General features: G+C 39.9%; 1 protein-coding gene across 1 annotated transcript in view; it reads left to right on the top strand.

Annotated features, from left to right (window-relative positions):
• Positions 1-12,215, top strand: part of LOC139577777 (NACHT, LRR and PYD domains-containing protein 3-like) — a 70,086-nt gene that overhangs the window by 19,062 nt on the left and 38,809 nt on the right. The gene's annotated exons all lie outside the window — the stretch shown is intronic.

Below are 12,215 nucleotides of genomic sequence, written 5' to 3'. Positions count from 1 at the left end.
CAAAATCGGCAGTGTATCAAATACTTGTTCTCCCCACTGTATTTTTATATTGGGATGTGATGTTTTGCAAAATGTTTGAATATTTCTAATCATATTTTATCCACAGACTGAGAGCTAAATGACGTAAACCTTCCCTCTGAGTTTTATTGTGTTATTATGTATATTATTATATTATTTATTGACTATGGTTTTCCAAATCACCCAACACTGCAAAAAAAAAAAAAAGTGCATGTGCATGTTTAAGTGCATGTGTATTTCTAACCGTTCCTGAACCTGTGACCAGAAACTAGCTACATCGGGGCAATGCCAGAATAAATGGTCTATTGATTCTGTCTCTTCGCAACAAAATCTACAGAGCTGAGATTGTTGTATTGTTGCCCCATATATATAGCATTCTGTTGGTGGCAAGAATTTTATATAATCATTTAAATTGGAAAAACTCCAAGTGTTGAGTCAAGTGTAGTTTTTTGTACAAGTTCATAAACCATGTGTCATGGAATTGGTACATCGCAAAATCTCCTCCCATTTATTTTCAACCTGTATGGCGCAGCTGTCAACATGTTTGTCCTCAGATGAAACTGGTATATTTTTCCATTTATGCCAGTTCCTTTCAGCCAATTTGTATCTTTAATATATGGCAGGCAAACAAGTTCCCTACCTTCTCCCTTTTCCACTTGCCTCCTCCATTTTTGTGTGGTAGTGCTGCAATCAGCTGGTTGTGAATGTGGATTGAACAGACATTCCCATATATTTTCAATAACAGCATATGTGACAACTCCCTTTATATTCATAATATCATAATAAATATAATACCATTTTTTTTTCTCCCATAAATAATGTTTTTTTTATTAATAAATATATTTGAGTTTAACCATTACATTTGTTGTAATATTTTTTTCTACCTTTTACGAAGTATAAAACTGAAATTGTAACCAGCTTTGTATGTCTTGTTGAAGAAATGGCGATACTTTAAACAAAATGTCATTTTCAATTAGTCAGAAATGAGAAGTTGTAATCTGTATGAAGGCAAAAAAACAATTTTTGAACAAAGGTTGAGTTTTTCTTAATAATCTACTGGAGAACCATTTTGGGTTTAATTAAGTATAATTGATGTATGAGTGGAGCTTTAAGTGAGAGGTTGAAAGCTTTAATATTTAATTTTATCCCCCCAAACTCATATTCATTATATAAATAGGCACATTTAATTTTGTCTGGCTTAGCATTCCAAATAAAATTCAATCATTTTTCTAAGCAATTAAATATAGTTTTTGGTTCCTAAAATGGTTCCATAGTGCTCTTGTTGGAGTTTTAACATGATAAAGATAATGTATTCTGTTTCTGGGTAGTTTACTGTACACACACCTGTTACATATACACCTGTTACATACACACCTGTTACGAGATCATTCATACACACCTGTTACGTGATCATTCATACACACATGTTACATACACACCTGTTACGTGATCATTCATACACACCTGTTACATACACACCTGTTACGTGACCATTCCTACACACGTCTGCTAGGATCATAACACACCTGTTCAGAAATACCATACAAAGAATATAAAAGAGGTGACCAAGATCCAATCATGGACTGAGATTACAGATGGAAACATAACTACACACACAGGAAATCTACTGGGTCTGCAGGCTTTTGCTTCAGCCCTGCTCTAACACACCTCATTCTGCCAGTCAAGGTTCTGATTCGACTGATTAGTAGAATCAGGTGTGTTAGAGCAAGGTCGGAGCAAAAGCCTGCACGGCCAGTAGTATCATTCCAGGAGTAGGCTTGGCCGTCCCGTTTGAATTCTACATATTCCTCTATCTCCATGGTAACCCCCTGAGCATGACCCTTGACCTATACTGATCAGCTTAAGCTGTCCCAAATGTCATCCTGTTCCCTATACAGAGCTCTATGGGCCCTGGTCTAAAGTAGTGCACTATATAGGGAATAGGGCCCTGGTCTAAAGTAGTGCACTACATAGGGAATAGGGTGCCAAACAAAAACCAGAACAGGTAAACAAAAACCAGAACAGGTAAACAAAACAACAGGGTGAAGAAAAACAAACGGTTCAGTTCCGTTCGTTCCGCATCGCTGATCAGTCCTCCGCCTGTCGCTAAGCAACGGTCACTAGGCTGACACTACAACCCAGCGCCATGGATACAGGAAACCGGCCCGTGTCCAGGTGTAGCATACGGGTCCATACAAATAGGCTCTAATCTCAACTGGCACCCTGTTCCCTATGAAGTGCACTACTTTAGACCAGAGCTGTGGGGGAAGCAGTACATTATATAAGGAGCAGGGTGCAATTTGAGGGTGTGACCACAGACTACAGTCAGAGTTTGTGTGATTGTCTCTAGTTTAGAGGTGACAGTCTAGTGCGCAGAGATGAGTGGGAGAGGGGAGTCTAGAGCTGTGTTCGAATACCCATACTAAAATACTGTATACTACATACTTAATGAGTATATACTACATACTATTAGTTCATTTTAGTATACTGTATACTACATACTTAATTAGTATATACTACATACTATTAGTTCATTTCAGTATACTGTATACTATGTACGTAATGAGTATATACTACATACTATTAGTTAATTTTAGTATACTACATACTTAATGAGTATATACTACTAGTTAATTTTAGTATACTGTATACTACATAATTAATGAGTATATACTACATACTATTAGTTCATTTTAGTATACTGTATACTACATACTTAATGAGTATATCTACATACTATTAGTTCATTTTAGTATACTGTATACTACATACTTAATGAGTATATACTACATACTATTAATTCATTTTAGTATACTGTAACCAACGAGCTCTTTGCCTTCTCTACCGGAAGTTGATGCTGTTGCTATGCAACCTCTAGCTAGCTAGTTAGCGAAACAAATGACTAGTTAGACATTGTTCGACTTTGGGTGTGTTATTAAATTAAATCTGGAGTGCTGGATGCTCTGGTCGAGGAGTAGGGTTGATTTGAGCTTTCTGGTGCTGCTGGAAACAATTTAATTACGCTTTTTTCCACCCGACGTTTACTGACACTGGCCATATTCAACCGGCGTTGAGCGGCTCGTAAATTCATTATTCTGCGCTCTGGTCTCTCAGGCGAGATGCTGTGAAATCGGAGTAGAGAAACAGAATTTACGAAAGCACAACGACTATACCATTTAGCTAAGAATGACGGGAATAATCAAGTCAATAAACGTAGAGTAGTTAGTTAGCCTGTAGTTAATATACTGGCACGTTTGATGTATAAGTAGCCAACTACTGTAACGTTAGGTAGGTAGCTAACATACCGGTACATACAGCTGTAATGATATGATATGTGGTTCGTAAGGACAGCGTAGCTAGCAAATTGTCAGCCAACATAACGTGTGAGGTAACTTATTTGAAAAGTCATTACTTTATTTCATTGCTCAACAGTTTCTTGACATTTGTCATAATTAGTTTAAGTAATGAATTTGTCTCCGCTCTCGTTGGACTTCAGCAACATATTTTCCGCAATTTTCTTCAAATCTGAAAACGGTGTGAAGCCCCGCCCATTTAACGATTTCCTGAATTGCATTATGGGCCCTAATGTACGGAGGTAGTGTCCTCTGCGTGTAAACTTAATATGTTGGCGAATTTAGTACGACCTCCGGGAACTTTTGGCATACTAAACAATATCATACTATGACCAATAAGCATACTATAAACTCAAATCACGTCACAAATAGTACGGTTAGTGTGGTTAGTTGAGTATTAGAAAACGGACTACCATCTGAAATGACATCCTATTGGAGGAGATGAGGAGAGTCTAGGATTACCATCTGAAATGACATCCTATTGGAGGAGATGAGGAGAGTCTAGGATTACCATCTGAAATGACATCCTATTGGAGGAGATGAGGAGAGTCTAGGATTACCATCTGAAATGACATCCTATTGGAGGAGATGAGGAGAGTCTAGGATTACCATCTGAAATGACACCCTATTGGAGGAGATGAGGAGAGTCTAGGATTACCATCTGAAATGACACCCTATTGGAGGAGATGAGGAGAGTCTAGGATTACCATCTGAAATGACATCCTATTGGAGGAGATGAGGAGAGTCTAGGATTACCATCTGAAATGACATCCTATTGGAGGAGATGAGGAGAGTCTAGGATTACCATCTGAAATGACATCCTATTGGAGGAGATGAGGAGAGTCTAGGATTACCATCTGAAATGACATCCTATTGGAGGAGATGAGGAGAGTCTAGGATTACCATCTGAAATGACACCCTATTGGAGGAGATTGTAAACATGTGTTACATATGGATTGTAAACGTGTATTGCAATGTTATTGGAATGTACTTGCTGTGTTTGCATAATCACTGGGAATGTGTCTGTGAAACTGGCTCTGAGAATTTGGCATTCAACTTAAAACCACAGAAATGTATTTGATGAATATACTGTACAGTGTTGGCCTGTTAGAGGTTCATGAGAGACACTGAATATCAACACAACCACCTCAGACTATCAGCAGCTTTCTCAGTGAGAGCCTCACGTCTGGAACACATTGACCATTGACAGACATAAGGAGCTGTGTAACCTGTCACTCCTTTACCAATGACTTGAGAGTGTCTGAAGGACCTATAAGGAGCTGTGTAACCTGTCACTCCTTTACCAATGACTTGAGAGTGTCTGAAGGACCTATAAGGAGCTGTTCAACCTATGTTTATCTACCTGCCCAGGGACTACAGTTAAACTAGCTAGCTGGTTAAATCTGTCTCATTTACAAAAATGTTGATTGATGTGCAGTATCCCTGTCAAATACATTTTCAATAAATGAAAGGAAAAGGAATGGAATTGAATGTATTTATGTGTGTGTCTATGTGAATGTGTGTTGGTCTGTGTGTATGTGAATGTGTCTATTTTTAACTTCATATGCTATACATTATAATCAATATTTTGGGGGGTCTGCAGAACCATTGTATATCATTGGTTACCCATCCTATCATGTTACCACAACAGAGAAATGACCATCTAGCGTCCTTCTGCCAAACCTGGTTGTTGTCACACTGCCCTCTCCTGGTAGCACTGCAAAACATCACTCAATCAAATCCTGAAAAAAAATATTAATCTATTTTAACCAGAAATTCCTATTCTAGGGGCTGAATACTGCAAAACATCACTCAATCTGTATGAAAACGTTACATGACATAAATATGAATATATAATATAAACTTATACATGTTGAACCAGCCCACTGTGTTGAAATAGGAAGTACATTTATAAGGAAGTAAAGGAAAAAAATGGACAATATCGGTCGAAGAAAAATGTTTCTAAGGTTTGTAGCGTTATTTTACAATTTTATGTAGAAACGTGTTTTGTAGAAGTTAGGCCATCGCAGAGAGAGGTGATTTAGGGGGTAAGACATCCCCAGAATTGTTACGTTTTTACAATACTGATTTCAACTTTCAATAATGATCATTTTAGGCTTCCTTACATTGATGCTGATTCATATTGATCAGCCTAGTCAATATGAATCAATGTTATATTATAGTCTACAGGGTTATGAGGTAGGGTATGGGCGATTGACTGCACATGACAGTGGTTATTATCTTTGCGCTCATTCACTTCCCGGAGAAAGACGTGTATCACCTAAAGTAGTTTCTTTGAAAAATAAAAGTCCTCGTCATTTCGGCCAAGTAAAAGTGACGTGTAGCAATGGGTATTGAAACTAAATGAAGGGCAAATGTGAAAAGTTTATGCCGCGTTCACAACAACAGGGAACTCGGAAAAGTATGATTTCAGCGCTCGAGAAAGAGGACCGTTCAAATCGATTTTGTCCTGTCGGACAACGTCAGAAGGTCCGCCTACCCGACCAATCAGGTGAGGGAGTGTGATGACGCGTTATCTTACCCGACCGATCATATGGTTGCGGGAAACGCTGTATTCTCCAAATCTCGAGTTCAAGTTTTGAGGACCAAATAACGAAATAATTCGGGAACAAGAATTGGCAACGTCACTAAAATTCATAACATTAAGATAATACAAAAGTTTTGGCCAAAAAATTAAGTTGGCGTTTTTCTTTTTGTGGATAACTAGTATTTAAATTATTAGATCACCTGTTTTTTTTACTCACTACAAAGCCTTGAAAAGAACGACGCGCTCTCCCCACTAGTTATTGTTTATGCAGTAAGGATTCACCCTCTTTAGATAATTATTGTGTAATTTATCTGAAGGTAATCGTTGTTTTGAGCTAAAAAAGCACCTCGTAGCTGTATGACAACCAGGGAGCTAAATGAACGGCTCTTTCACCGGTGCAATTCGGTTACCGACGTTCACCAAAAAGATCCGTTCAAAAACAAACGTTATCGTTATCGAACGACCCATCACTAGTTGAAACAGGAAATACTAGTATAAGGAAGTAGAGCAAGTAACGGACGTTATCGTCGAAAAAAAATGTTTCAGAGGTTTGCAGCGTTCTTTTAGAATGTCACGTAGAAAAGTATTTTTGAGAAGTTAGATTATCATAAAGAGAGAGATGATTTAGGGGGTTAAACATCCGCCAAGTTAATACAATATTGATTTAAACTTTAAAGAATGATTATTTTAGGTTTATTTACATTGTTGTTGATTCATAGTGATTAGCCTAATCAATAAGATGTGATGTAGGCTACAGGGCTATGAGGTATGGTATTTGTGTTATAGGCTACAGGGCTATGAGGTATGATATTATTGTTATAGGAGATTGACAGCACATTAAGGTGATTATTATCTGAGGAAACTGGCTCACTTTCACTTCCTGAAAGAAGACGTGCATCGCAATTTATAGCTTTCGTTAAATAAAATAGTCTGTCTCGTCGAGTAAATGTGACGTTCAACAATGTGCATAGGAACTATTTAAATGTAGGGCTAAATCACATTTTAATTTTAAAGCTTTCTGGTGACAGATCAGGAAGGCGGTGGTCCGTTTTGCTCACTGCAGTTGCGCTCGATATAACTTCACCGGCTCATCTATGCGCGTTGTGAACCACGGGTTGAATCGTCAGCACGCCTTTTCTCAGAATGAAAACCCCGGTGCGCCGGGCGAGATAAACGGATCGTACCTCAAGTGAACTCAAGCAGTGCATGGGGTCTGTTCACTCAACCAGGGATGGGCAACTGGCGGCCCGGGACCAATAATAAAAACATTGTTTTGGAACTCAGTCTGGATCTCAACTTCCTGTTGACCGTTAGAATAATAGAAAACACATGGTGCAGTGTGTAAATGTGGTTGAGCATCAACAGTCAGTCTATTGGCCCATGTTAGCTACATGTTTTTAGATTGGTCAATTAGTCTAGCGGCTAAACTTGTAGTAAGCATGGTTGAATTACCAACCGGGGTGGGGCCCGTTGATCGCCAGTTATCATATTAAAAACTGTTAACATTTACCTCCACCCCATGGCAACATGTCCCCATGGCAACATGTCCCCATGGCAACATGAGTAGAATTATCTGTTAAACTGAACATGTTTTCTCCTGACCCATGGTCGGATGTATGGATGTGGGTATGCAGACCCATGAGACACTACGGCCCCTCATGATGAGTGCCATTTTTTTTTGTGGCCCCCACCTCATCAAAGTTCTCCATCCCTGCACTAAATGATAAGGAGAGGGAAATACCTGAATGTGTCCAATAGAAACTCTCGTTGTTGAAACATTTTGCTATCCTACTGTAACAGTATAACTTTAAACCGTCCCCTCGCCCATACCCGGGCGCGAACCAGGGACCCTCTGCACACATCAACAATGGTCGCCCACGAAGCATCGTTACCCATCGCTCCACAAAGGCCGCGGCCCTTGCAGAGCAAGGGGAAACCCTACTTAAGTCTCAGAGCAAGTGACGTAACTGATTGAAATGCTAGTAGCGCATACCCGCTAACTAGCTAGCCATTTCACATCCGTTACACTCACCCCCCTTTCAACCTCCTCCTTTTCCGCAGCAACCAGTGATCCGGGTCAACAGCATCAATGTAACAGTATAACTTTAAACCGTCCCCTCGCCCCGACACGGGCGCGAACCAGGGACCCTCTGCACACATCAACAACGGTCGCCCACGAAGCATCGTTACCCATCGCTCCACAAAGGCCGCGGCCCTTGCAGAGCAAGGGGAAACCCTACTTAAGTCTCAGAGCAAGTGACGTAACTGATTGAAACGCTAGTAGCGCGTACCCGCTAACTAGCTAGCCATTTCACATCCGTTACACTACCACACGTTAATTTTCCTATCCTGCCACCCTAATTATCTTTACCTGCCACGCTAATTATCTTTACCTGCCACGCTAATTATCTTTACCTGCCACGCTAATTATCTTTACCTGCCACGCTAATTATCTTTACCTCCCACGCTAATTATCTTTACCTCCCACCCTAATTATCTTTACCTGCCACCCTAATTATCTTGACCTGCCACCCTAATTATCTTTACCTGCCACCCTAATTATCTTGACCTGCCACCCTAATTATCTTTACCTGCCACCCTAATTATCTTTACCTGCCACCCTAATTATCTTTACCTGCCACCCTAATTATCTTTACCTGCCACCCTAATTATCTTTACCTGCCACCCTAATTATCTTTACCTGCCACCCTAATTATCTTTACCTGCCACGCTAATTATCTTTACCTCCCACGCTAATTATCTTTACCTCCCACCCTAATTATCTTTACCTGCCACCCTAATTATCTTGACCTGCCACCCTAATTATCTTTACCTGCCACGCTAATTATCTTTACCTGCCACCCTAATTTTCCTAACCTGCCACGTAAATTTGCTAAATTGTAAAAATCTATTTTCAGCTATTTTCTTTTTGGTCTTAATTTAAGGTAATGGTTAGGCACAAGGCTAGCAGTGTGGTTAAGGTTAGGTTAAAAATCATATTTTTAAAATATAAATTGTAGATATAGGCATTGAATAACAGATTCACTACATGGAACAACAGATAGTCATTACTGCTATTAGCCAATAGAAACACATTGAATAACAGATAGTCATTACTGCTATTAGCCAATAGAAACACATTGAATAACAGATAGTCATTACTGCTATTAGCCAATAGAAACACATTGAATAACAGATAGTCATTACTGCTATTAGCCAATAGAAACACATTGAATAACAGATAGCCATTACTGCTATTAGCCAATAGAAACACATTGAATAACAGATAGTCATTACTGCTATTAGCCAATAGAAACACATTGAATAACAGATAGTCATTACTGCTATTAGCCAATAGAAATACATTGAATAACATATAGTCATTACTGCTATTAGCCAATAGAAACACATTGAATAACAGATAGTCATTTCTGCTATTAGCCAATAGAAACACATTGAATAACAGATAGTCATTACTGCTATTAGCCAATAGAAACACATGGAACAACAGATAGTCCAAAACAAGATCTAAAGGAAGTCCGTTCTGGAGTGTCTGTCCTCTATCTGAGAGATCAGAAAGATCAGGAAACATGTATCTTTTTACATGTATTTATCCCCTTTTTTTAGTGCCTAAACTATCTCCATATATACTTCCATTCATTTTTTAAACTGGTACCGGAGACCTTCAGATGAGGCTTGAGGGCGTCCTAGAGGAAAACAGAGAAAACCATCATGTTCTCCCAGAGACTCTCATCTTTCAATAGAGTGGTCATAATAGTTTGTAGGTCAAACCGTTCAGACGCTACATAAGATTTTGTGAGAAGACCGATTTTCGGGATGTCTCATGGTTTGACAAACTCCGCTCTAGCTCTGCCACCTTTCACCACAGATGCGGAAGGGCGATATCGGCAGATGCAGCATATTGAGACGCAGCCCATGCAGCAACAACAAAAAACCTCGTTTTTTGATGGGGATTGTTTTATGTTAATTTGATTACCGCGGGGGCGCGACCATTGTAGGCTAAGGGTTTTTAAATTCATTGACGGAGCTATGGATGCAAGGACTGACCATACATTATATCAAAATTAAATTACAGTTTTAACAATTTTTTAAGGCTATGGTGTTTGTTTACAAACATTGGAGTAAAACAAGCTTATATTTTGGGTTCTGATGGAGTACGACAGTTGAACTGAACTCATGAGGCATTTAAAAGTTATATTCTTCAAGAATGAATCAGTATACAGTATACCATTCATTCATAAGTCCAAAAATGGATGTAGCAACTAAGGATTCTAGTTTTAACTTCTACTTGCTACGCATCCCGGATCCGGGAGCACCCCCATCAGTAAAAAAGCTGACTAGCATAGCCTAGCATAGCGCCACAAGTAAATACTAGCATCTAAATATCATTAAATCACAAGTCCAAGACACCAGATGAAAGATACAGATCTTGTGAATCCAGCCATCATTTCTGATTTTTAAAATGTTTTACAGGGAAGACACAATATGTAAATCTATTAGCTAACCACGTTAGCAAAAGACACCACTTTTTTTACTCCACCAGTTTTTTACTCAATCAGCAGCTATCACTAATTCGACTAAATAAAGATATATATAGCCACTAACCAAGAAACAACTTCATAAGATGACAGTCTGATAACATATTTATGGTATAGCATATGTATTTTTAGAAAAATGTGCATTTTTCAGGTATAAATTCGACCCATAGGACACACACAGAGCTTTAAACTGATCTGAGAACAGAGCCTCGTTTTCAGACCTTCGCAGTTCCTGTCATGGATTTCGCTGCAGAAAGAGTTCTGGGTCACCCACAGACATAATTCAAACGGTTTTAGAAACTAGAGATTGTTTTCTATCCAATAGTAATAATAATATGCATATTGTACGAGCAAGAATTGAGTACGAGGCAGTTTAATCTGGGAACGAAAAATCCACAAAGTGTAAACAGCACCCCCTATTGAGAAAAGGTTTTAAAGACCCGTTGCAGGCATGTTTATATCAATATCAAATAATTAACAATTAATGAAGTATTTTGCTGTAGTAGATTTCCCCCAAAAAATGGGTTGTTGTTATGGAGTCAGGGGATCCAACCAGGTAGACTAGCTGTTGTTATGGAGTCAGGGGATCCAACCAGGTAGACTAGCTGTTGTTATGGAGTGAAGGGATCCAACCAGGTAGAATAGCTGTTGTTATGGAGTCAGGAGATCCAACCAGGTAGACTAGCTGTTGTTATGGAGTCAGGGGATCCAACCAGGTGGACTAGCTGTTGTTATGGAGTCAGGGGATCCAACCAGGTAGACTAGCTGTTGTTATGGAGTCAGGGGATCCAACCAGGTAGACTAGCTGTTGTTATGGAGTCAGCTAATGGGGATCAAACCAGGTAGACTAGCTGTTGTTATGGAGTGAAGGGATCCAACCAGGTAGACTCGCTATTGTTATGGAGTCAGGGGATCCAACCAGGTAGACTAGCTGTTGTTATGGAGTCAGGGGATCCAACCAGGTGGACTAGCTGTTGTTATGGAGTCAGGGGATCCAACCAGGTAGACTAGCTGTTGTTATGGAGTCAGGGGATCCAACCAGGTAGACTAGCTGTTGTTATGGAGTCAGGGGATCCAACCAGGTAGACTAGCTGTTGTTATGGAGTCAGGGGATCCAACCAGGTAGACTAGCTGTTGTTATGGAGTCAGGGGATCCAACCAGGTAGACTAGCTGTTGTTATGGAGTCAGGGGATCCAACCAGGTAGACTAGCAGTTGTTATGGAGTCAGGGGATCCAACCAGGTAGACTAGCTGTTGTTATGGAGTCAGGGGATCCAACCAGGTAGACTAGCTGTTGTTATGGAGTCAGGGGATCCAACCAGGTAGACTAGCTGTTGTTATGGAGTCAGGGGATCCAACCAGGTAGACTAGCTGTTGTTATGGAGTCAGGGGATCCAACCAGGTAGACTAGCAGTTGTTATGGAGTCAGGGGATCCAACCAGGTAGACTAGCTGTTGTTATGGAGTCAGGGAATCCAACCAGGTAGACTAGCTGTTGGTATGGAGTCAGGGGATCCAACCAGGTAGACTAGTTGTTGTTATGGAGTCAGGGGATCCAACCAGGTAGACTAGCTGTTGTTATGGAGTCAGGGCATCCAACCAGGTAGACTAGCAGTTGTTATGGAGTCAGGGGATCCAACCAGGTAGACTAGCTGTTGTTATGGAGTCAGGGAATCCAACCAGGTAGACTAGCTGTTGGTATGGAGTCAGGGGATCCAACCAGGTAGACTAGCTGTTG

The sequence above is a fragment of the Salvelinus alpinus genome, chromosome 6 (genome assembly GCF_045679555.1).
Source record: "Salvelinus alpinus chromosome 6, SLU_Salpinus.1, whole genome shotgun sequence".
NCBI classification, from domain to species: domain Eukaryota; kingdom Metazoa; phylum Chordata; class Actinopteri; order Salmoniformes; family Salmonidae; genus Salvelinus; species Salvelinus alpinus.
The sequence above is the reverse complement of the archived record's forward strand: the minus strand, read 5'-3'. Positions and strand labels throughout refer to the sequence as shown.